Source organism: Ambystoma mexicanum, chromosome 7q (genome assembly GCF_040938575.1).
Source record: "Ambystoma mexicanum isolate Mex_15411 chromosome 7q, UKY_AmexF1_1, whole genome shotgun sequence".
Classification (NCBI taxonomy): Eukaryota; Metazoa; Chordata; class Amphibia; order Caudata; family Ambystomatidae; genus Ambystoma; species Ambystoma mexicanum.
Window position 1 is genome coordinate 132,871,285 of NC_090941.1, and position 22,350 is coordinate 132,893,634.

The window sequence follows — 22,350 nt, forward strand, 5'->3', positions numbered from 1 at the left end:
GTTAGAGTATTTTTTTTTGGCCTTTCGGATCTCGAATTTGTAGTTACAGTGATGGTGGGCGAACAGGGATTTTCTAAAAGGGGTTTTTGATGCTCGTCATTTGCGCTCGAGCGAGCAGTTATGGCTTTTGAAGTCTTCAGGTGGGGTATGAACCATTTGGGCATAGGTCCTTTGCAGATGCAGGTGTGGTAGGAGGGGGTGAGGGGGAGAAGTGAGTAGTTGAGCCAAGAGTAAAAGGATTCGATAGGTAGAGGTCTGTCTGTGGTTGGGAGTGAGTGTAGCAAGGCCTTGACCATGTTCCAGCATTTGTGGTCATATGGTGGGACTGGGCAGATCTTGGGAGGAGGGGTCGGTGTGTGGATAGAGAAAGGTAGAGCTGAGTGGTCTGTCCAGATAAGGGGTTTGGGGCTGGACACCAAGACGAGGTCAGAGGAGCTGAAGATTGCATCGAGGGTATGGCCTCCGGTGTGGGTGGGGCCTGTGGTGCTCCCAGAGAGGTTGAGTGACTATGCTGTCTACTAGGGGTTGGGTCATGGAGTTGCTGTGTACCTCAAACCAGATAATGAAGTCTCCCAGTAGAGTAAGTGAAGGATGGTTTACCAAAATGGTAGCTAGTGAGTTACAGAGATTGTTGGCAAAATGTCTGTCATATCCATATGGCCTGTAGATGTGCATGAAACTGTGTGAGAAAGTGGGCAACAGGGAGAGTCTGAACAGCAAGGATTCGCAGTTAGCTGTGCATGGCTGTGTTTCAGAGAAAAAGATGGATATGGGGGTTTGTGGAGGATGGCTCCTCTGCCACCTCTGGTGGCACTGCTGTGGGGGATGAGTGCCTATTCTGGAGGGAAAGCCTTGTGTGCAACTGGTTTAAAGTCGTCACTGAATCATGTTTCTGTGAAGAAGATGAGATCACGGTTGTCAAAGGACAGTAGGTCAAAGATGCTGTGTCTGTATCTGCTAACGGAGCAGGCATTGTATAACAGGCAGGTGACTTGGTGGGGGGAGGTGGTTCCACTGGTGCTAGTGGTGGGATGGACATGTGGGGTCTTGGTGTCTGGTGCCGAGGGGTTGGCGGTAGTGGGAGGCTGAGAGGTGAGAGAGGCCGGCACAGTCAAAATTGTCCTGGATAACGTTAGTGGGGGGGAGAGGGAGTGTTGTCTGGTGGGAGTGGGAAGAGAGAGCATGTGGTGGCCGGTTTACATGTGATGCAGGTAGAGGAAAGGAGGGAGGCACTGTGAGCGGTGAGTGGTGCCGAAGTGGTGTGTGGGTATCATCTGGCTGATGGATGGGCTGCCAGTCTGGGGGGAAACGGAGGTGTAGAGGTGGTAGGTGAGAGGTAGCGTGTGAAGAGGGGCTATCTGTGAGTTGCTATTGGCGAGTTCCTGACAGCTGGACTATGGGTGGTTGGGTGGATGGGACGGAGGATTAATGCAGGCGAGGTGAACCATAAAGAGTCGAGGGAGGGATACGGTCATTTCGCCTGAGTTTAGTGCATTTTGGTGCAGGAGGTGTGTGAGAAAGGGTAGGGGGGTCAAAGGGTAAAGAGGATGAGGTGATAGTTCTGGAGAGAGCAAGTCATGCCATGCTTAGTAATGGGAAAGAGGTGGGAGGGGGAGTTCTTGAGATGGGGTGAGTGGATACTGGGTGTGTGTGTGTGGGGGTGGGTATATCCGGTGAAGAGGAAAGGGGGTTTGACTGAGCGGAAATAAAGATGCAAAGTGATCAAGAGAAGGAGGGTGAAAGTTATCTTGTTGGAGGGAGAGGTTGCAGGTGTGACAGAGGACACTAAAAAAGCTGAAATAAAGATGCAAAGTGACCAAGAGAAGGAGGGTGAAAGTAAACAAGGATGGATGAAGAGGGCAGGGAAGAGGTCGCTAGTGCAGCAGAGGTCACTAGGAACAGAGAGAAAGATGCAGAGGGAAAAAAAGAAAGGAGGGGAAAACAAAGGGAAGATTCACAAAATGGAGGAGGGGGCTCAGGGGCTACAGAGTGGAGCACCTACCTCATCAAACCCAGGACGCTAGATGGGGGGAGCATCCTAGCCACTAGAGGTAGTTCGGCCTTCCCTGGTGGGAGCAACCACTCGTTGGCCAGAGGAGGCTGGTGGGGGGAGGGAGAGGCCAGAGGTGAGGTTGCTGGGTGGCGAAGGCCATAAAAAAAGCAGAAATAAAGATGCAAAGTGACCAAGAGAAGGAGGTGAAAGTAATCAAGGGTGGAGGGAGAGGGCAGGGAAGAGGTCGCAGGTGCGACAGAAGCCGCTAGGAATACAGAGAAAGATACAGAGGGAAAAGAAAGAAAGAAGCGGCAAGACATTAAAGTTTCAAAACTGCCACTTCCGCTAACATTCTATATGCCCTCTGCTCCGTATGCATGCCTGATTGAACTCCAAATACTTCAAGTGTATCCAATAAACTAATGTGAAATCTTATAAAACATGCATGTTCCTACCTACCTCAAAAATATTCAATGTAAGGCTGCAGGGTGCATTTTGTTTGCCAAAGTGTAACATGCTACTGAATCGTGAGTAGGTCCCCCTTAGCCTGCTAGTCGAAGCACCAATCATAAGCAAACATGTTTCTTTTGATGTATTTCATAAGCATGTTCAGTCTGGTCTAGCTACATTCCACTTTGTTAAATTAATACCAATCTCTTTAAGTAATTCACCTCTTCATGTGCGAGGGGATCGCAAAAGAGCATACTTCTTGGGAAGTCTGGTAAATAAAATGTAGGATGGAGGTTTCCTCTAAATTCCTTATTTTAAGATAGAAAGAGATCTTCTCAACGTGGCAAGTGACGCCAAGGAGGTTAACCCTAATTCTTTGTTATAGCAATTATCAGAGTAGATTTAGAAATATCTCCAAATGTAAACCTCTAAACTTTGGAGGCAGTCCCAACTTCCCACACAAACAAACCTCTATCCTATGTAGAACTATCCAAACTATTTTCCATAAATATACCCCAAAAATTGATTTTAAGATGAATTGACCGTACCTAATACAATTTCTTTTCAATTACGCTAATGAAGATGACATTTTGGTCCTGATTCTTTGATGTTCTTAAGCATTAGATTTTCCAGTGTTAATTCAGTAGCCCAAATAGGTCACCTCAGAAACTTCTATTAAAGGTATTTTACCCAGCCACCATACAAACCTCAATTTAATGCATTTGCATGTAAATCTAATGTATTTGTCTTTGTGAAATTGATGCTGAAGAAGTTGTCTGCCGTGTAATCCCATATGGTGCCAAGTCTATGGTGCAAGCCTACCTGCATTTGGTCACATAGTAACAAATCAGCCAGTAAGGTAAGCCATGCGACCCGAATTGTCCCTAATGTATCCAGAACCTTCTTTGTGGGGACTAATGCCTCCCGTATGTCTGAAGCACATGAGTGGAACATGCATGGATCCATCGCAATGCACTAATGAAGACTGCATTTGGTAGCAATATCTCTAGTACATTTTCCATCCAAATTCAATCTAACTCGGGCCACGGTCTCAGTGCGTATCTGGTTGAGCTGTTTTAGTTCAACTTCATTGATGCCCCAACATTTTAACTTGGACCCACAAGATGCCCCAATATACCCTGACACATGCCGAGAAGAAGTTCGACGTATATGATACATACAAGGATGATCAACACGGGCCTGTTAACACTAAACCTTGTACTGCTGTGCACATTTCTTTATGAAAGTCATTTTGAAATTTGGAGATTAGTCCTGAATTCCCAGCCCTTAGGTGTTTTAGTAGTTAAGATGCAAAAACTTTACTTAACAAATCCATAATGCTATTGGATGATCATTTTTTGGGTTCGCACAACTGCCCTTTTTATATTTTGGAACAATGTGGGCCTTGTGAGATGAGTGTGGTATATCAGACCTACGGATAATGTATACAAATAAAATATTAACAATCTTAATCCACATTTCCAGGTTGGGTTTTAATAGAACTTTGGCTCATCCATCTAGACCCAAGACCCTAAAAGTCTTTAATTTCTTAATTATGGTCCTAAAATCTGGATTATAATCCTTCATCCAGTAAGGTAACTCCTCAGGATCACACCCTCACCATACCTTTTTAGCTGAGGCATAGACTGTAGAATGCTGATCAAACCAAAGGGATTCCAATATAGGATTCGATCACAATTAACTTTAGTCTGATTTCTCTGTAGCAACTCGTGCCCAAAATGTGTTAGATGTTTTTTTATTTACTACTTAATGTATATGATTTATACCATTTTAAGTCTTTTTTATATGTCTTCACATATCAATATATTACCCCAAGATGTTTATTTGGCTCAACTGCCGATGCATCTCCCTTTTCCTATCCCTTATTCCAGGGTCCATTTTATTCATGTTTTGGTTCCATACTAATGGATTCGCACACTCTATGCTGTTTGTGTTAGTGTGGCAGCAACTTCCCTCCTGTTTCTTAAAACCTAAACCTTAAGGAACAAATATAAACCTGTTTTTGTTTGCTTGCCAACCAAGTGTATACCAATTATGTCTTCTTCCCAAATGTCTGTAATGTACTGGCCCAGGGATGGCACCTACTTTATATTATGTGGCTGCAGCCCATGGTGGGTATTTTAGTTAATAATATGACCAAGCATCCCTGCAGTTTTATAAAATGTATAGGTTTTTCTCCAAATATATTTTACCTATTTTTGTAATTATTATTTCTTTAGCACCCCAACAAAAAATGGAATTAACACTTCCAGCTTATCATATTAAAACATTTAAATTGTCTCGAACCCAACCAGTCCGACAGCACAGCGAGTAGAGCGCTCGCATTGACATCTGTGCAGAGCCTGCTGACGAAGGGTCGAATTGCGGCAGTGCCAAACTCAGCCTTTCATCCTTCCGAGGTTGATAAATGAGCTCCACGAGCCGTGGGTAATAATAAGCAGCGCTCAAATGCCTGAGGGTTCGCAGAGCTATATAAATGCTAAATTAAATTATTATTAAACGGGCATTGGCACAGAAGCAACAGTAATGACATGTAGTGCTATTGTCTCCTCTCTTCTCCCTTTGACTTTAGGAAAATGCAGGTATCGCGTCGAAATAATGGTTTGCAACGAGGCCGAAAATGTTGAATATTTTCATTGAATTTAGCACTTTTTTTGCACTTTATAAAGAGATAGGGTGTGGTTAGGGAATAAAAAAAGGTAATGGAATGTAGCAGGAGCAGGCGTCTCCCCTTGCAATAAAAATTGGGGAAAAAAATGCAAAATAAAGAAAGAAAATATATTCAAAATTCGATTAAATGAAATTCGGCATTTACGGACTCATTGTTTTAAATTAGCTATTTTAACATATATCCAACAAGCAAGCAGTCTTGTTGTTTCCACCCCCTGCCTCCAGGTTACATATAGTTATAATGTTGGTTTACATCTTATTCGTTACATTCTTCATTGAAAAATCAGCATACATTCATGCAACCTTTCTATTTCCTTGTTCTTACCTATCAATTTAGTTTCTATGTGTTTGTGGCGTTAGTCTCCCTCTATTAACCCATCCTCACTGCTGTTTCCTTCATCTGATGCCAGTAAAAAAAAGACAGTCTGCCAAATGTCTCTGCCTTTGCTTGCAGGGTTGTCTGTTGTTTGTATTTCAGTTTCCAGTTCACAAGCCCATCCCAAGGGCCTCCCTGTGGAACAGCCTCCCTGCCTCTCTGCAACTTGAGAAGACCTTCTGCTTTGCTTCTGCTTCCTCTCCTCTCCCCAGCTGATCTCCAGGCTGAATCTGCAACTGCACTGGTTAGCCCGGTTACCTGGTTAGCCTCTGATTTCTGGGTCAGGTCCCCTCCCCACCGGTTGCACACTTGCACGGCCCCCCTGGCAACCTTTGCACTCTGGGACTGTTTCTGCATCCCTACAGCACCCTACTTGCACTGACACCTGATGTCTGCACTGACCCCTGCACTTGCCACCAGCTGGCCGCACTTTTCTTTATTGTCTTTATTTCACTGTTATCCTATGTACTGCACTTCCCCTCTCACCTCCCCCCCACACTTTTCCCCTTCCCTCCTCCCCTGCACTTGCGCGATCTCATTGTCTCCTGGCCTAGTAGGATCGTTGTCTCTGTCTTCCCTCTGTTTCCTCTCCCTTGCCACATCGCACCTTGAAACACTCGTGTATAGGCGCATTATAAATGCCATATCATATCATACCATATCTGATAACCTCTCTGCACATGTGGAGGGTTTAGTCGTCATCCAACACATTGCAACTCTAGGTTTAGCTACAAACATGTCTAGGGTTACTTGTGTTTCTGTGCACAGGGGACCTGGCCTAGCAGTTCAGGCTGGGCTGCTCTCATTGATAGCAGTTCCTGAGTGATTTGCATAGGGCTGGACCCCTTTTGGAATGGCGACTGTTAGGCAGAAACCTGTGCAGTTCCCTTAGGGAACACTGCAAAAGATTTAGGACTACAGGTGTTAGCAGTAAACCCACTTGGTAGCAGTCTGTACCACCCAGATTTACCTGGTAGCTGTGGCTGAGCAGTCAGACTTCTCTCAAGAAGAGTTAGGCAGTATGCAAAGTATACACAATAGGCACTCAGACACACCAATACAAGCAAACACTGACCAGAGCTTTGGTATCAAAGTATATAATTATTTATTTAAAAACACACTGTTTGAAACACTCCAGCACTCTTGTTGTAAAATATTCTAAACACAGTTACTATTGTAATATATATACACCTCTTTTTCTTTATCAGATAAGTCTCAGTAAAACACCACTTATTTTCATACAGAGGTGAGCGCTTAACTAGACGGCACTCCAATAAGTTTGTGAAAAGGGAGGTAAATAGACAGAATATGGAAAGGTACACCACTCTAAGATTCAGGAACACTGTTAGCAAAGCAGAAGAGCAAAAGTCACTGGTGAGCCAAAGTCCAAAGGCTGGGCCCACTCTTAGAGAGAGCAGAGCACAAATGCGCCCAAGATCACACAGTTACACTAGGCTTAGAAAGTCTTGCAGAGAGTTCAAAAAGAGTTTAGAGAGGCTCAGGAAAGTTTATCCAGGGTGTCCCAGGCCAACCCAGGTTCGAAAGCCGGGGGCTAAATCTACCGCGTACAGTCGGTGGCAAGGGAAGCCAGGCGGGACATGGTACCTTAAGTGGGAAGGATCCTCCAGCGGTGGCAGTTGTTCCTGGCAGTGGGTGCAAGTCACGTCGTCATCCAGGGGAAGAGAAGATCTCGACTTGGAGGAAAGATGAAGGTCGTTGCACTGCCAGGGAAGAAACCAGCCGCAGAGTTTTCCGGTTAAAGGTGGTACCTCTTTTTCGCGGTCGTGGTAAAACGTGGCATCCCGGTTGCCGGGGTGCTTGGCACAGGCAAGGCGGCCACGAGGTACGTCGGGAAGGCGAAAAGACGGTGAAACTGGTTATCCCCACCAGTCAAAGGAAGAAGACTCTCCGGCGGGAGATCTCCTCTGTCGTTGGGAAAAGTGGTGAGACAGTCCAGCAGGGCTCCAGCGGTGGTGTCGTCGTGGCAGGTCGGCTCAGCTTCTCCCTCATCAGATTCTTAGGTCCTGTGGTGACTTCTGAAGTTCCAGTCCCCAAAGCCCTGCCTTTATGCAGAAAACCCCCATTCACTCAGACTAGCTGTCACTCAAACATGCCAAGTGGTGAGCCGGCCGGCTCACCACTTGGGCCAATCAGGACAGAGTGCGACTTGAGTTGCCTAGGCAACTCAGTCCAGGGTGCCTAAATCCCCCTCCACCCTCCTAAGTACCCCAGACAGAGTGGCACCACTTTGGAGGGCTTCTGTGGAGAAGCCCGCCAAAAAAGTGGAACAAAGGGCTCGACTTGGGTTGGAGTCACAGAAGAGAACACAAATGCCATTTTAGAATCAAGTTTTGGCAAAAAATACCAACCAGAGAATTAATATTAATTAAATAAACCGGCGGTATGTTCGAGGCTACCGTAAATAATTAAATAAAGATAGTAGCCTAAAACAATGGGAAATCCCATAGGAAAATATTCGCGGTTGAATATAAAAAGTAGTATCCACTGCCACCAGCCAAAACTCAATCAGGGGGGACGGAGACGTGCTCCCTCGACTAACAGACCCCGGGGCAATTGAATTGCCCCAGCCAGTATGTCCACAATATGATGGTTTGTACTGGTTCTGTTCAGAATTTAAGACTAGTAAAGTCAATGGTGACTTTACATGCCCTGGGAGACAGTAGTCAGTCCCAGGGTATAGAGTCTATACTGGGGGGTCACTATGACACCCCTGTGTTACTGCACTGAGGGTGCTGTGTAACACACATAACAAAAACACATGATGCCCTATGGGGTAAAAGACCCCATAGACCATAAACACATCTAGATTCAAAGAAACACACTCAAATCATGCCCAAGAATGAGGGTAAAAGAGTCTCACTCTTGGCAGGAGAAAAAAATAAACCCCAAAAATCCAGCAAAGCTGCTGGGGGACTCACTAGGTTAGGAAATTCAGCCTAAACAGAGAATTCTCCCTAACAGCAACGACGGGCTAAAATCGGTGGTGTCGAAGGTTGCCCAGAGCAGTGCCAGTCGTTAACGTTTATTCAAAACTTTCTACCCGTCATTTTCTTCAAGCTAGTAGCAGTGCTATTCACTTGAATTCAGCATTGTATCCTGAGCCTTCAGTAAACAAACCCATGAAGCAACCTATTGGGAAGCGTGGAATTGTTTTTTTTTTGTCATTTAGCTAAGAGTATCCAAGACCTCGTGCAAGTGCTCCTGCAGCTTGGGACATGTCTGTCCATGTACAAGTGTGGCTGGTCAAGTTTTACTTCTTTGGCATGTGTCACTTTTATTATTATCTATTTTGTGGAATCCTTCGGGAGTACATAGGGTGTTAATGTATTAAAGATAGTATGAGGCGGAAGGAGTTATTGCGCATCCGCGCACAATCTGTGGCCATTCTTTAGCAGTAATATCAATTTGCAAATCAATATGCCATTTTTGCGAGGCTGTACCATTGGTGACAATTTTGACAGCTTACATTTTAGTATATAGATGAGATATCAAAGCCAACGCTCCATTAGAGGTTATCCTGATGTCTAGTATCGCATTAGGGTTCGGTGGTACCAGAAATGTAGGCCATTGTTTTTTGGCTCTCATGCGATGGTATTGCAGTACTATTCTGAATTTGCATTCATGCGGGAGTTTGAGTAACTCATGAGATGTCAAGAGTTGTACTTCCCTTATCATGTGTTTCCGTCTATTTATTCTTATCTTCTGCCTTTTTTTGGGCATATCATTGACAAATGAGAAGGATAGGCCTTTCGTGTTCCAAATCTCAAGCTTTGCGGTAAATAGTGCAACACCCCCAGTTAGTTGGGTAATTTTGTTACCGGCCCATTGTGTGCTTTTATTGGGTCTATTCCCTTGGGTGAGCTATTCCATTTAATCGGCATGAAGGATTTCAATGTTGCAGGGCTAGACCCAATCTGCTCCATTATTGAATGTGGGTATCCTTGACTATAAGGGGGTCTAGTACACTGCAAAGTGCATACACTACCAGGTAGTAATCTCTGAGATTAGGAATCAGCAGTCTTCTATGCGTGAAATGTTTCATTAGAGTTTCCCATCTCAATCTGGGTGTTTTGCCCCCCACACTAGTCTGCTAAGGAGTGTGTTCAACCTCTGCGTGCATCTTATCAAGATCTGAAATAGATATAGCAGATGTGCTAGTATCAACATCTTGAGGATTGAAGTTTTGCTGGCCGTTGATATGGGTAGCGCCAACCAGTTTTTGACTTTGGTCTTCAAGTAATTTAGCTGCAGAGTATAATGTAGCTCAGCAAATAATTTGGGGGTTTCTACTTAGCTGGACACCTAGGTATTTGACTCCAGTTGGGCTCAATTTGAAGTTTTTGAATGCTTGTTTGCGCAGGGTTTTAGCCGTTAAGGGCATTATTTCGGATTTAAGATAGTTAACAGATAGATAGTTAACACCTGCATAGACTTAAGATTCATAATTTTCAGTCCTTAGTGGTGTTATGTTGTTTCTTGGATTGCCTATAGACGACACTAAATCGTCCACATACAAGGATAGCAATGATATGTGCCTGGGCAACTGGAGTCCTCTGTGCCAATGGTGTTGCCGGAGCATTCGAGCTAGGGGTTCTATCGCTATGGCGAGTAATATGGATGATGAGGGACACCCTTTCCTGGTTCCTCTTTTTAAATCTATTTGAATCACATATAACCATCTCAGTGATTATCCAGGCCTTTGTGGTAGAGTATAATAATGTAATCCATCTAATTATTTTAGGGTCAAATGCCATTCCCTGTAGTACTATCCATAAATAGTTCCATTCAATGGAGTTAAATGTATGTTCAGTTTCTAAGGGCCTGATCACAGGTTGAGTGGTTGCCCTTAAATGCGGTGGTCACACTATTACTGCCGCATTTAAGGGCTGGCCCTATCACGAGTTGGACGCTAAATGGGCTGTTTTACCTCCAGTTTTTTTCTGGGGTGAAAATCCCATTTAGGGCCCTGTATTACCGCTGACTATATTAGTGCGCGGTATTAGCACTGAAAATTCCACATTGGATCCAATGGACCCAATGGGGATTCACTGTTAACGTCCATCCTGTGATCCGACATTAATACCACTAGCCCGGTGGGCACTAACGCTATTACAGTTGGGCTGTATTACAGCCAAGATACCGCCCAACTCATGGTGAGGCCCTAAGAATGATGCTTTTGCATCTGCATTAGGGTTAACAATTACTATGTAGCAAAAATTCTCCTGAGATTGAATTGTGGGGACTGCCCTGAAATAAATCCAGATTGGTCTGGATGGTTAAACTCTGTTAAATGCGGGCAATTGGGGACCATGAAATGCAATGGAATATTTCGCTGATGATTACTGGCTGTTTGGAATCATTTTGGATGTCATATTGCAATTTGAGTATTAAGTCATAGTACAACTACTGCTTAATAGATCAACAACAATATATTATGTGCAGAATTATATCATTCAAGAACTAGAAGCATACACTTTAGCATCACATGCAATACCTGTAATGTAATCCCAAACATTTGGAAGCCCCTAGCACTGTTCATATATATTAGCCCCTGAAGAAGTTCTGGTGATTGAAGTCACTCACCTATCAGAACGAAACATGTAGGACAGGCAGAATATCCCAAAATTGCCAAACCTGTTAAGAAATAAGGTTTTTGGAAAAATAGATGTTTTTAATTGTGAGCACTTTACCACTTTGTGGTATGAGTATGACTGTGTTTAGGGATAGGTGTGAGAATGGGAGCATTTGTTAACCTTTTTTTGTTTTGCTTTTATCATTATTGAGAAAAACAATATAGAAAAACTGTGTGATTGAGTGTGATGGCACAGTGCGAGGCACAAAACGAGATGACATTGTCTACTCATATTATGAAAGCAACTTTATTGAATTATGAATATTTGTATTATATCAACAAAATGTAAAATAATTTGAGAAAATATTAAGTGGACTTTGTATTTATGTTGTTATTTCCGTTAGCCTGGTTTGCATTCTGTGCATTCTGGATGCAACGTGGCTAGTCTGTATTCATAACTCGGCGCTGTCATTATTTTGAGAAGCTTTGATTCATGCATTACATCTCTGGCAGCAGGCATATTGCTTGACATATCGGGTCCTGCTTTGTCTGTTTGGTTGTTTTGTATTATGTGGCAAAGTAGCTACTCGGTAATGATGAAGGCTCAGGGTAAGTCTTCAAGTGTGTTTATTGTATCGTTTACACGAAGATACTTAGACATGGGAGGAATAAATACTGGACCTCCACCCGGCAGGCAACAAGGTCTCCAACTGTCACTGAATGACCAACCATCCCTCTCACGACACCATGCACCCACGCGCACACCTCATATGTTCCAGACATGCATGTGAGTGTCACCTATTAGATACAACACTTCTCCCTCTGACAATAACAACAAAACTATCAACTCAAGACTCAGACGCAAAATGCAGACACGTGTGGCCACCACACACCATGCAACGACCATCACCACTAATGATGAACCACCAGTTCCCTTCCAAGAGGACTCCTAATCTCACACGCCCCAGAACAGCTCACAACCCCGAAAACCCAGACATGCAAAACAGAAATGCCAACCAACAGCGCAACCCAGAATGGAGCAACACCAACCAAACCAATCTGAAACCAGAGAAAACTCAACCAAGTCTAAAACCTTGAGACACACCCAGACACCAAGTACGCGACCAGGAACAATCACAACCCGCCCACACTGACCAAATAAGAGAAGAACCCTAGACCGAAACACATTCTCAAACCAGAAACTAAATCACTACTGCGCAGAAAGGACCAACCGAAACCCACAAGGAACAACATACAATACGCAATACCACCAGCTCCGAGCCACCCCTCGGAACTCAGGCCTGCCACACCCATCACCCCTAAACAGCATACTAACTATACATAACTACCAGTGCACACTAAATACCTCCCCCCCGGGCTGGCACCCCAGGCCTCCAGCCTGCCACACCGGAGTTCAAAACACCCAGACAATGGGCTCGACCGGCCACCCAATGCCCCACAACAAGCACAACAACTAAACCTAGTCGGCCCATACGATATAACCCAATGCGCCATCTAACCCCCCGAGACTCAAAACAATACCACCTCAGATACATAACAATAACATACCATACATCCTTTCTCCTACCACAACAACCTCTTAATGAGAACCGACAACGCTGCCCCCAAAGATACCACCAAAGCGAATCCAGGAAACACAAACAAATCACAATGCACAGAACCCGGCCGGAACCCTGCATGCTGGAAAACCCAGAGAAAAACCCGACTGGCCACATAACGCAAACCAGCCCCACAACAGCTCTATGCCCATAAAAACAGGGAACTCCACACCCATACTCTCCCCCACCCAATACCACCGATGGGATCAAACATAAATCTATGGCAACAAAATGAGGAGAATGAAAATGGAGGTGACCCCCTTGCCCTGCAAAGACTGCCCCACAACAGAGACATCCATAAATATGGGACCCCCAGCAACAAACCAGACTACCATCACTTAACCGCCAACACCGACTCACAGGACACCCTTGCCCTGAAAAACTGCTACAACAATCAACTAGGGCTATGAACAAGCAAACCCCACGACAATGAACTGTCACGGGTAAGGACCCTACACCCAACCCGCAACTGTTCCGACCTCACCCGGCAATCGGAGCTTAATCGCCACAAAAACAGAATGCAGAGAATAACACCACTAACAGCATGCACCCATGTACACACCTCACACCTGTACACACCTAACCCAAAACCACACACCTAATCCGAATCCACACGGCCATTAGGAACACAATACCCCTAGAGGACATTGATATGAGGCAACACACAATAACAGCATCCACTCACACACACAATCACCGCCATACCCCAACACTACCACACTCAACCAGCAATTCGGATTAATAATCATGCTCACACACATACCTCTGAACCACACCACCATACTACAACACTACCGAACCCATCCGGCAGTTTGGATTAATAACCATGCTCACACACATACCTCTGAATCCACCCGGCAATTCAGAAATGCATCCGCGCACACACACAGCACGGGAAATGCCCCCGCTAGAAAAATGACATAAATTTCAGCATGAGCGAGCATATAAACATAATATAGCAATAATTTGCTCAATAAACCCAAAGACAATGACCATTTACAATGATCATTTTCCACCCCCCCTTAACTGTTAGAACTCAGGTACCCGGAACACCACCCATAATTCTGGCCATACCCGCCAAGGGAAGGTAATAAAAACAGGGAAAAACCTTCTCCACATGAAAAGGAAAACATCTTAGTACACCTTGAATAAAACGATATTATAATGAAAAGGAACCTCGGTCATACACCGACACATAACCCAAACCAGCCCCACAACAGCTCTACACCCATAAAAACGGGGAACTCCCATAGCCCAAACACAACACTAGACCGAAAAATGTCAACCAGAACATACATACACACACATATCCTGGCCAGGAAACAAACAAAAAAACTGACAATGTAAGATCGTTGATCCTCATGTAAAAATCAAACATCTCGGGATCATACTCTTTGAGAGCTCACAAGCACCTATCACAAACCATGCAATAATCCTTGTGGACACATCCTCCTAGTTCACACACAGCACACTGGTGAGTACACTCTCTCTCTGTTGGAGTCACCACAGCTCCCACATCCCCAGATCGCCTCTTCACTCCGCAGAACGCCTTCACTGCCTTGATTCTCCCGACATCCTCAACACACGCAGATGACAGCTGTGAACTGTCCTGTAAACCATCCTCCACCGGAGGGTCCTGGGAAATGCCCGCTTCCACGACACATCTTGGGACCCCAGCTGCTCCGCCCATGGCACCGTGACAACTCCCTCTACACCAATGCCAAAGTTGCATTGTGTGCCACAGTACAGGGTACGTTGCGCTCCAACGACGCGCATGTGCCTTTGCTGGCAACAGGAACATTTTCAGGGCCACCAAAAGGCTCTGAAGGCGACTGCACTGCCACAGTGGCAACATTTGGGCCCAAAACAGCACAATCACAGGTGCACTGTTCCGCATCAACCATGCCTGGATCCAGGGAACGTACATGGTGTTCCAGAAATCACCTGCCGAACAACAATGGACACCAGGCCACTGGCAACTTCTGCCCCGGCTGGGCGACGTAGATGGTCGCCCAACCCCTGTCAACAATGAGACGCCTCACTCGGCACTGGACCCTGAGCGCTGGATGGCCTCCACATGGCGCGACTGTCAGCCGGGAAGGTCCCCCAACTCTGTGTCACCTTCACTCGTGGTGCTCAGTGGCTCAGGCGGAACTCGCACTTGATGGTGGCTGGACACCGGCTCCCCGTGCTGGTCCTGGGGACACACCTCACGCCCCGCTTCAGCCTGCCCGAGAGCTCAACAGGCAAACAGCTCGGCCTGCGTTGCAGCATGGACATGCCTGGTACCAGTCCCAGGAAACTTATTCAGCATCGAGCCCCCGCTTCGGTCCACCGGTACGCCACGGCTCTGGCATCACTCCAGACTGCTGCTAACGGACTTTGGCCACACGCTGTTGGAGACTGGACTCTTCTGTGACCCTGGAGTGCAGCACTCTTCCTCAAGCGAACCTCTCCCTCCTCAGCGGCATCCCATCCTCGTCGCCAGTGTGGCAAAGCAGCTGCTTGGTAATGATGAAGGCACAGGGTAAGTCTTCAAGTGTGTTTAATGTATTGTTTACACGAAGATACTTAGACATGGGAGGAAGAAGTACTGGACCGCCACCCGGCAGGCAACAAAGTCTCCAACTGTCACCCGAACAACCAACCGTCCCTCTCACGACACCACGCACCCACCTCCAATGTTCCAGACACACACGCAAGTCTCACTTACCAGATACAATATATTATATCTCTGGCAGCAGGCATATTGCTTGACATATCGGGTCCTGAATTGTCTGTTTGGTTGTTTTGCATTACATTTCTGGCAGCAGGCATATTGCTTGCCATATCGGGCCCTGCTTTGTCTGTTTGGTTGTTTTGCATTACATCTCTGGCAGCAGGCATATTGCTTGCCATATCGGGCCCTACTTTGTCTGTTTGGTTGTTTTGCATTACATCTCTGGCAGCAGGCATATTGCTTGCCATATCGGGTCCGCTTTATCTGTTTGGTTGTTTTGAAAAGGAAATCGCTGCAGCACCTGTTCTGTAGTTTGTTTAGCCAGAGGCTTTCTTGGTTTGGTCATGTTTCGCACTCGGGGTCTTGGAGCTCGTGAACAGCCCCTATACTAGTTATTTTGGGCTACGCATCATCCCCAAGAAGAGCTGATGCATAACCATGATGTGGGCTTGAGTTGGATAGGCTTCTAATCCGCTACACTAGCATATATGTTCCACCTATATGTGTCTAGCTTGCAAATGTCCAGTACCAGCTTAATTGTCTCGCACCTCCTTGCAAACCAACTAGGGGCCCGGTTCATAGAATTTTTTGCATGATTCAAAGTGACTTTGCACTGCTGAAAAGTGACGCTGCACTGCCAACACTAACCCTGATTCATGGAACTGTGCAAAGTGTATTTTTGCAGTGCAAAGTCAGTGCAAAGTCATGTTGTACTGCAAAAATGACTTTGTACTGACTTTGCAAAAATTACTTTGCACTGACTTTGCACTGAAAAAATACACTTTGCACAGTTCCACGAATCAGGGTTTGTGTCGGGAGGCCAAAGTCACTTTTCAGCATTGCAAAAAATGGGATGAATCGGTCACACAGAGTTGGATACATCGAAAATCAGCCAGAATTAAGGCATGTGTCCAATGTGAGGGCTGAAAAGATGTGACTTCATCACACCCCAGCACACCCCAGCATCCACAATGCTGGCTGGCGTCCATTCACCAACAAATGAATGTAAAGGCAGTCATTAGTCTGTGTAATGAAGTAGGTTCATCAAGTAGCCATCCCATAATGACCAGCCAGATTTTTGCCTTCTCAGTTCACCAGGAGACTGATGCCTTTGTTACATGCCTTTGTTACACGCTGGTATCAAACTGGGTGGCACGTGACTTCAGTTGAGCGGGTTAGCCATGCATCATGACCTCCCTCTCAAGTTACACCTCATCTGCACTCTGTCGTCTTTTACAAGACTGCTGAAATTACTTTTATATAGGTGTAGTAAATTACTTGTAATAAGGACAGGAGCCTCTGGTCTTGTAACGTCGTATTTATTCTCTCACAAGTTTCATGCAGGATACACACAACATGTGTGTCTTAATAATAATAGCCAACGGGCTGAAGGTGGCTGGGAGGATATGGCCTTAATGTCTGTGTCCCAGATCAATAAGGAGCGGGCCCCGTAACAGGAGGGCTCAGCAGGGCGCTTCTAGTCGCGTCCTCCGCTCGTCCCGTAGTGCGCGCAAAGCGCGCGGGGGCGGAGCTAAGGTCCACGGCAAGATCTCGCGAGAGCGCGCGCTCTTGCGATATCTCTACACATCTCACTTTTTCAATGCACAGCGAAATCATTGTAAAACATAGTCATTGTATCTCACCGGTCTTCTGTGTTCTCTTCTGGGCCGATCATCAGTTCGGGTGCAATTCTCGTGTTGCTCCTGATCGGGATCTGCACCCAGTGCTTCCGGTTCGACCTCGGTTTCCACCCTCTCTCTGTCGTCTCCTTCTGGTTCTCTTTCTTCACCTGCTCCGTGGTCTCTTTCGGTTTCCGTTCGTGATCTCTCCGGGGTCTTCGCTCTTCCTCGAGTCTTCTGGTATAGTGCCACTCTTTCGAGATTCCACGCTCGCCCGTCTTCCGTGCGAACATGATTTGCTCCTTTGTGAATCACTTTAATGGGTCGGCTAAACCGAGACCCTGTGACTTGATCTTTCTTCGGTAACTGGATTTTAACCAGGTCTCCTTTTCCTATGTCAGACGTTTGTTTGGTTCTTCTTCTCCGATCACTCCATGACTTCATGCGTGTCTTATTGCTTTCGATTCTCCAGACTACTTCTGCCATGTCCACCGCTTCATCTTCTCGTATTTTCGACAACCATGGTGGAATCAGTGTGGATGCCGCACTCCTCCCTCTCAACATTTTGAACTGGGATATTTGGGTGATCCCATTTGGTGTGAGTCTGTGGGCCGCTATGGCCTCCTTGGTGGTTTTGAGCGGGTCCATCCCCGAAGCCGTTGCCAATTGGATGGCGCCTTTTATGAACCTGTTGGCCCTCTCTTCAAGCCCATTTGCTTGGGGGTGATATAGGGCCGCTTTCTTTTGTTTTATGTGATTTCTTTTTAAGAATTCCTCCATGTCTTTTGAGACTAGTTGCACCCCGTTGTCTGTGACTACTTCCTTGGGGAGGCCTTCCCTCTGAAAAATTTCTGTAAGTACTTCTATAACGGTTGCCGTGGTTATGTTCGGGACGAACGCGGCCTCCACCCACTTGGATAGGTAATCGACCAGTACTATGCCGTACCGGTGTTCAGGTGCCATTGCTTCCAAAGGCCCTATGAAGTCAATACCAACCTTTGACCACACAGCTTCTGGAATTTCCGTGGGTATTAGGGGTGCTTGGCGGACCTTAAGTCTCTTGTCGCTGTTGAGACATTCATGGCAACGTTCTATCATGGATCGAATTTCCTGGTCCATGGATGGCCACCAGTAGGCCTCTCTCACTCTGCGACGGGTCATGGTGTTTCCCAAGTGGCCCGCGTGGGCTCTACATAGGATGATTCTTCTCATTCCTGTGGGAGGAATAATCTGGTCTGACTTCATAATTATCCCCTCCGTTTCAGATAGTTCGTCCGACACCTTCCAGTAGGGTCTCATGCCCTCGGGTAACGCCTTTTCACTTGGCCAACCTTCCTTGGTCCATTTGCGAATCATGGCCATGGTGGGGTCTTTCCCGTCTTCCTCTTCCCAGTGTCTCTCACTGAGTTCCAGGTAATCTGGCGCTCTCAAGTCCATGATGGATGCAACTATGCATTCTCCATGAAGGAACGTGGTGGCTTTATCCTTACCCTCCGGCAGTCTCGACATGCAGTCAGCTTGTGAGTTTTTCCAGCCTGAGATATGCTGGATCTCAAACGTGTACTCTTGCAGCCTGGCTGCAATGCGTGCCAATCTGGGCGTGGATACTTTTGTGCCTCCCGGGCTGAGCATATGGATAAGGGGCTTATGATCAGTCACCAACTTGAATTTGGTGCCCCATACATACGTCCTGAAATGTTCCACTGCCCATGCGCAGGCCAACATCTCTTTTTCAATGGTGGAGTAGTTCTGTTCCGCCTCCGATAATGCCTTCGATGCAAAGGCCACAACGTGTTCAGTGTCACCTTTCTGTGTTAGCACTGCTCCTAGCCCATAAGCACTGGCGTCGGTGGTGACGACTGTTACCCACGCCGAATTAAACGGTTGAAGGCATGGTGCATCTATGATATGCTGTTTTACAGCTGGTACTGGCTGGTACTGGCCTCACTCGGTGCTTTACAGGGACCGCATTCCTTTTGAGCACTATTTTGTGCAGAAAACCCTTGATGTGCCCCGGCTCCTCCGAGAAAAGTGTTGGGTAGTCGCTTTTGACGACAGGTCCGCTCGTCACCCTGACTGACAGGACTTGATCTTCGGTGCTGGGATCCAGTCTGATTTTCAGCTTGTCCTGGTCGTCCCACCCTAGCACTGCTGGGCCTTCGTGACTGAAATAGACCCTGGTTGTGGTTTCCCTTCCTTTGAATTCTACTTTGGCTTTGATGTATCCTAACAGTTCAACTGACGCCCCTCCAAACACCGTGGGTTTGTGATTCGTTATTAGCACTTGCACCTTTTCCTTTCCCACCATGTCCTTATACGCGCGAAGGGGAATGATCGTTAGATCCGACCCTGAATCTGCCATGACCCTTGTTTCCATGCCATCAATCTTGATCATGAAGTGAGGTTTCTCTCTCCTTGCTCTTGTGCTGTTAACCATGATGACAGTGGGTCTTCCTTCATCTTCTGAGGATGATTCTTTCTCCGTATTGCGATCTGCATTAAGGCTGGAGACTTTCTTGTTCCTCCACCGACACACAATAGAGAAATGGCCAATGCGTTTATAAATGGAGCACTCCTTGTCTCTGGCTGGGCACTCCCTGTCAAACGCCAGGTGTTTGGTGCTGGTGCACCTGTGACACTTTAGGGGTTCTTTCCTGTTCCCTCTCCCTTCTCTCGTGTCGGTTGCCAGCCTTTCTTTTTTTGCATGGAAACCCACTGCTTGTATTTCTGTGGAACTCTGGGCCCCAGTAAGCTCCTTTCGTCTTCCCGCCGTTTCCTCGACTGCTCTGGCGATCTCAATCCCTTTCTCCAACTGCAGTTCCTTTTCGACAATAAACTTATCTTGGACTTTCCGACTGTTAGTGTGGACGACCAACATATCACATATGAGACTCTCCGCATCGTTGCCAAAATTACACAGCGCTGCTAATTCCCTCAGCTTGGTGACGTAATCGTCAACTGGTTCAGACATTTCTTGCCTTCGCGTGTAAAACCGTATCCGGTGGAGCACTGTGTTCTCTTTACTGGCAAACCTTTTTATGATTCTCCTGACCGCTTCCTTGAAAACATCGTCATTATCGCCAGCCACCGGTATCGGGGTGAGACTCTCGAATATTCTCTGTCCTTACACTCCCAGGGCATTTAGTAGCATGGCCCTGCGCCTTGCCGCTGAGAACCCTGCCCCACCTAGGGCCTCCACATATGTCGTGAATAGGGGCTGCCATTGTGGCCATGGGATGGCAGGCCTACCTGGAGTTTGGAGAAATGGTGGCGGTGGCGTTGCTCCTTGCATGCTCCTCTGTGGGTTCTGGTGGTGATCCTCGTCGCCAATTTATGTAGTAAATTACTTGTAATAAGGACAGGAGCCTCTGGTCTTGTAACGTCGTATTTATTCTCTCACAAGTTTCATGCAGGATACACACAACATGTGTGTCTTAATAATAATAGCCAACGGGCTGAAGGTGGCTGGGAGGATATGGCCTTAATGTCTGTGTCCCAGATCAATAAGGAGCGGGCCCCGTAACAGGAGGGCTCAGCAGGGCGCTTCTTGTCGCGTCCTCCGCTTGTCCCGTAGTGCGCGCGAAGCGCGCGGGGGCGGAGCTAAGGTCCGCGGCGAGATCTCGCGAGAGCGCGCGCTCTCGCGATATCTCTACAATAGGTTTTGTGATCTAACAGGCTAACAGAACACAAAACCTGTACTGATGCACTTTTTGACTGGTTGGTGAATGCCAGTCTCTTTCCATCCGTGCAGCAACTGGTCCACGCCTAAAAAACCTACAAAGATACTCATAAATCACTAATATATGGGGAGAGCGCACTAAACTAATTCACTCACCCGCGCACACAAAAATGAAATTACATTTAGCTCAGTATTTCTCTATGCAGGGTTTCTTAATTTTACGTACTCTTTTAGACTTGTGTTTTTATTCGTCTCTGTTGTGGCTCGTTGTCTTGCATCTTGAAACGTGTGATCTGGTTATTGTGCACGCACGAAATCAAATATACTAAACTAAGCAAGAAGGCTAAGAGTCGCATGATTGGATTTTTCTCTGTGTGTTTTATGATCAACAATCTTGTTTCCATATGTTTTTAGATGAGAGAATTTCGGTACCAATATCGAATGAAAGATTGCATTTGCATGAATGAGAAAATTGAACGACGACTGCAGCAGCGCCCAATCGATGCCTCGCACCCCGCAAGCATGATGTTGCTTTCTGGGAGCCTCACATCCGGTGTTCCATCTTTTTAAGCGTTTTAAAGACTAAGCCACACACACAATGCTGATGGTAACAGACCCCCGTGCAACTTGAGGGCCTCAGCGAATGGAGGGGCCCTAAACACAGGCAGCGGTGCTGTTGTGGGCCGGGCAGCCGAACGCTGAGTGTGATATAACCATTAGCACCCATGAGTAAGCACACGGGGTGGGGCGGCAATAGGCTGAAGAAAAATATAAAAAAGAAAAACCTACCTGCCTTCAATCCTGTGACGCCGTGTCTGGGACAGTAGTCCATTTTCATTCTTGATTACGATGATGTAATCAATACCGAAAGTGGGCTCCTGTCATGGAAGCAGCATCACAGGACTGAAGGTAGGCACACCTTTCCTTTTTTATATTTTCCTTTAGACATGCCAGTGACGACGACAGGACCACCAAAATGGAGGCGGCACGCCGATAACCCGGGTGGTGTCCTCCTCCTGTCCTCCCCCTCCTTGGGACAAAGGGGAGGCGACAGCGGAAAGCGCTGCGAAAAAGGGAAAAAGCCTGCGAAGGGCTACAAAAGAAAGAAAGGGGCTACCCCTTTATAACGGGCAGGCTCCTTACTGCCTGCAGCATCCAGCCTTGGCAGAAGGATGCCCCGCCCGCCACCAGGAAGAGGATTTGGTTTTCGTCGCGGAAGGAGTTCGTGGAGTTCGTGGAAGAAGGATCGTTTAGCGGTGGGAGAGGCTCCAGAGAAGGCAGCAGCAGCGCGGGCCGGAGAAGTCGTGGGACTGTGCCGTCGGGGACAGCAGGAGCAGCCGCCGCAGAACCAGCCCACGAAGGTGGGCCCGGACCATCGGCAGGAGTTGCCAAAACCGGAGCAGGAAGGCACGAGCACCAACCAAGGGACGGGTGCAGCGAGAAGCAGGTTCCAGCTGCAGGACCAGCCACCGAGGGACCGGAACAGAGCAGCAAGAAGCGGGCACCAGCTGCAGGGCCAGCCGCCGCTGTGGCAACGGAGCAGAGCAGCAGAGGCGGTGAGCAGCGGGAACAAGAAAAAGTAGAGCCCAGCAGAAGGGACGTCACCGGAGC

At 46.9% G+C, this 22,350-nt stretch overlaps 1 protein-coding gene across 2 annotated transcripts in view; it reads left to right on the forward strand.

The window, feature by feature from the left end:
• The window catches only part of GPC6 (glypican 6), a 3,633,782-nt gene that overhangs the window by 3,325,237 nt on the left and 286,195 nt on the right, over positions 1 to 22,350 (forward strand). The gene's annotated exons all lie outside the window — the stretch shown is intronic.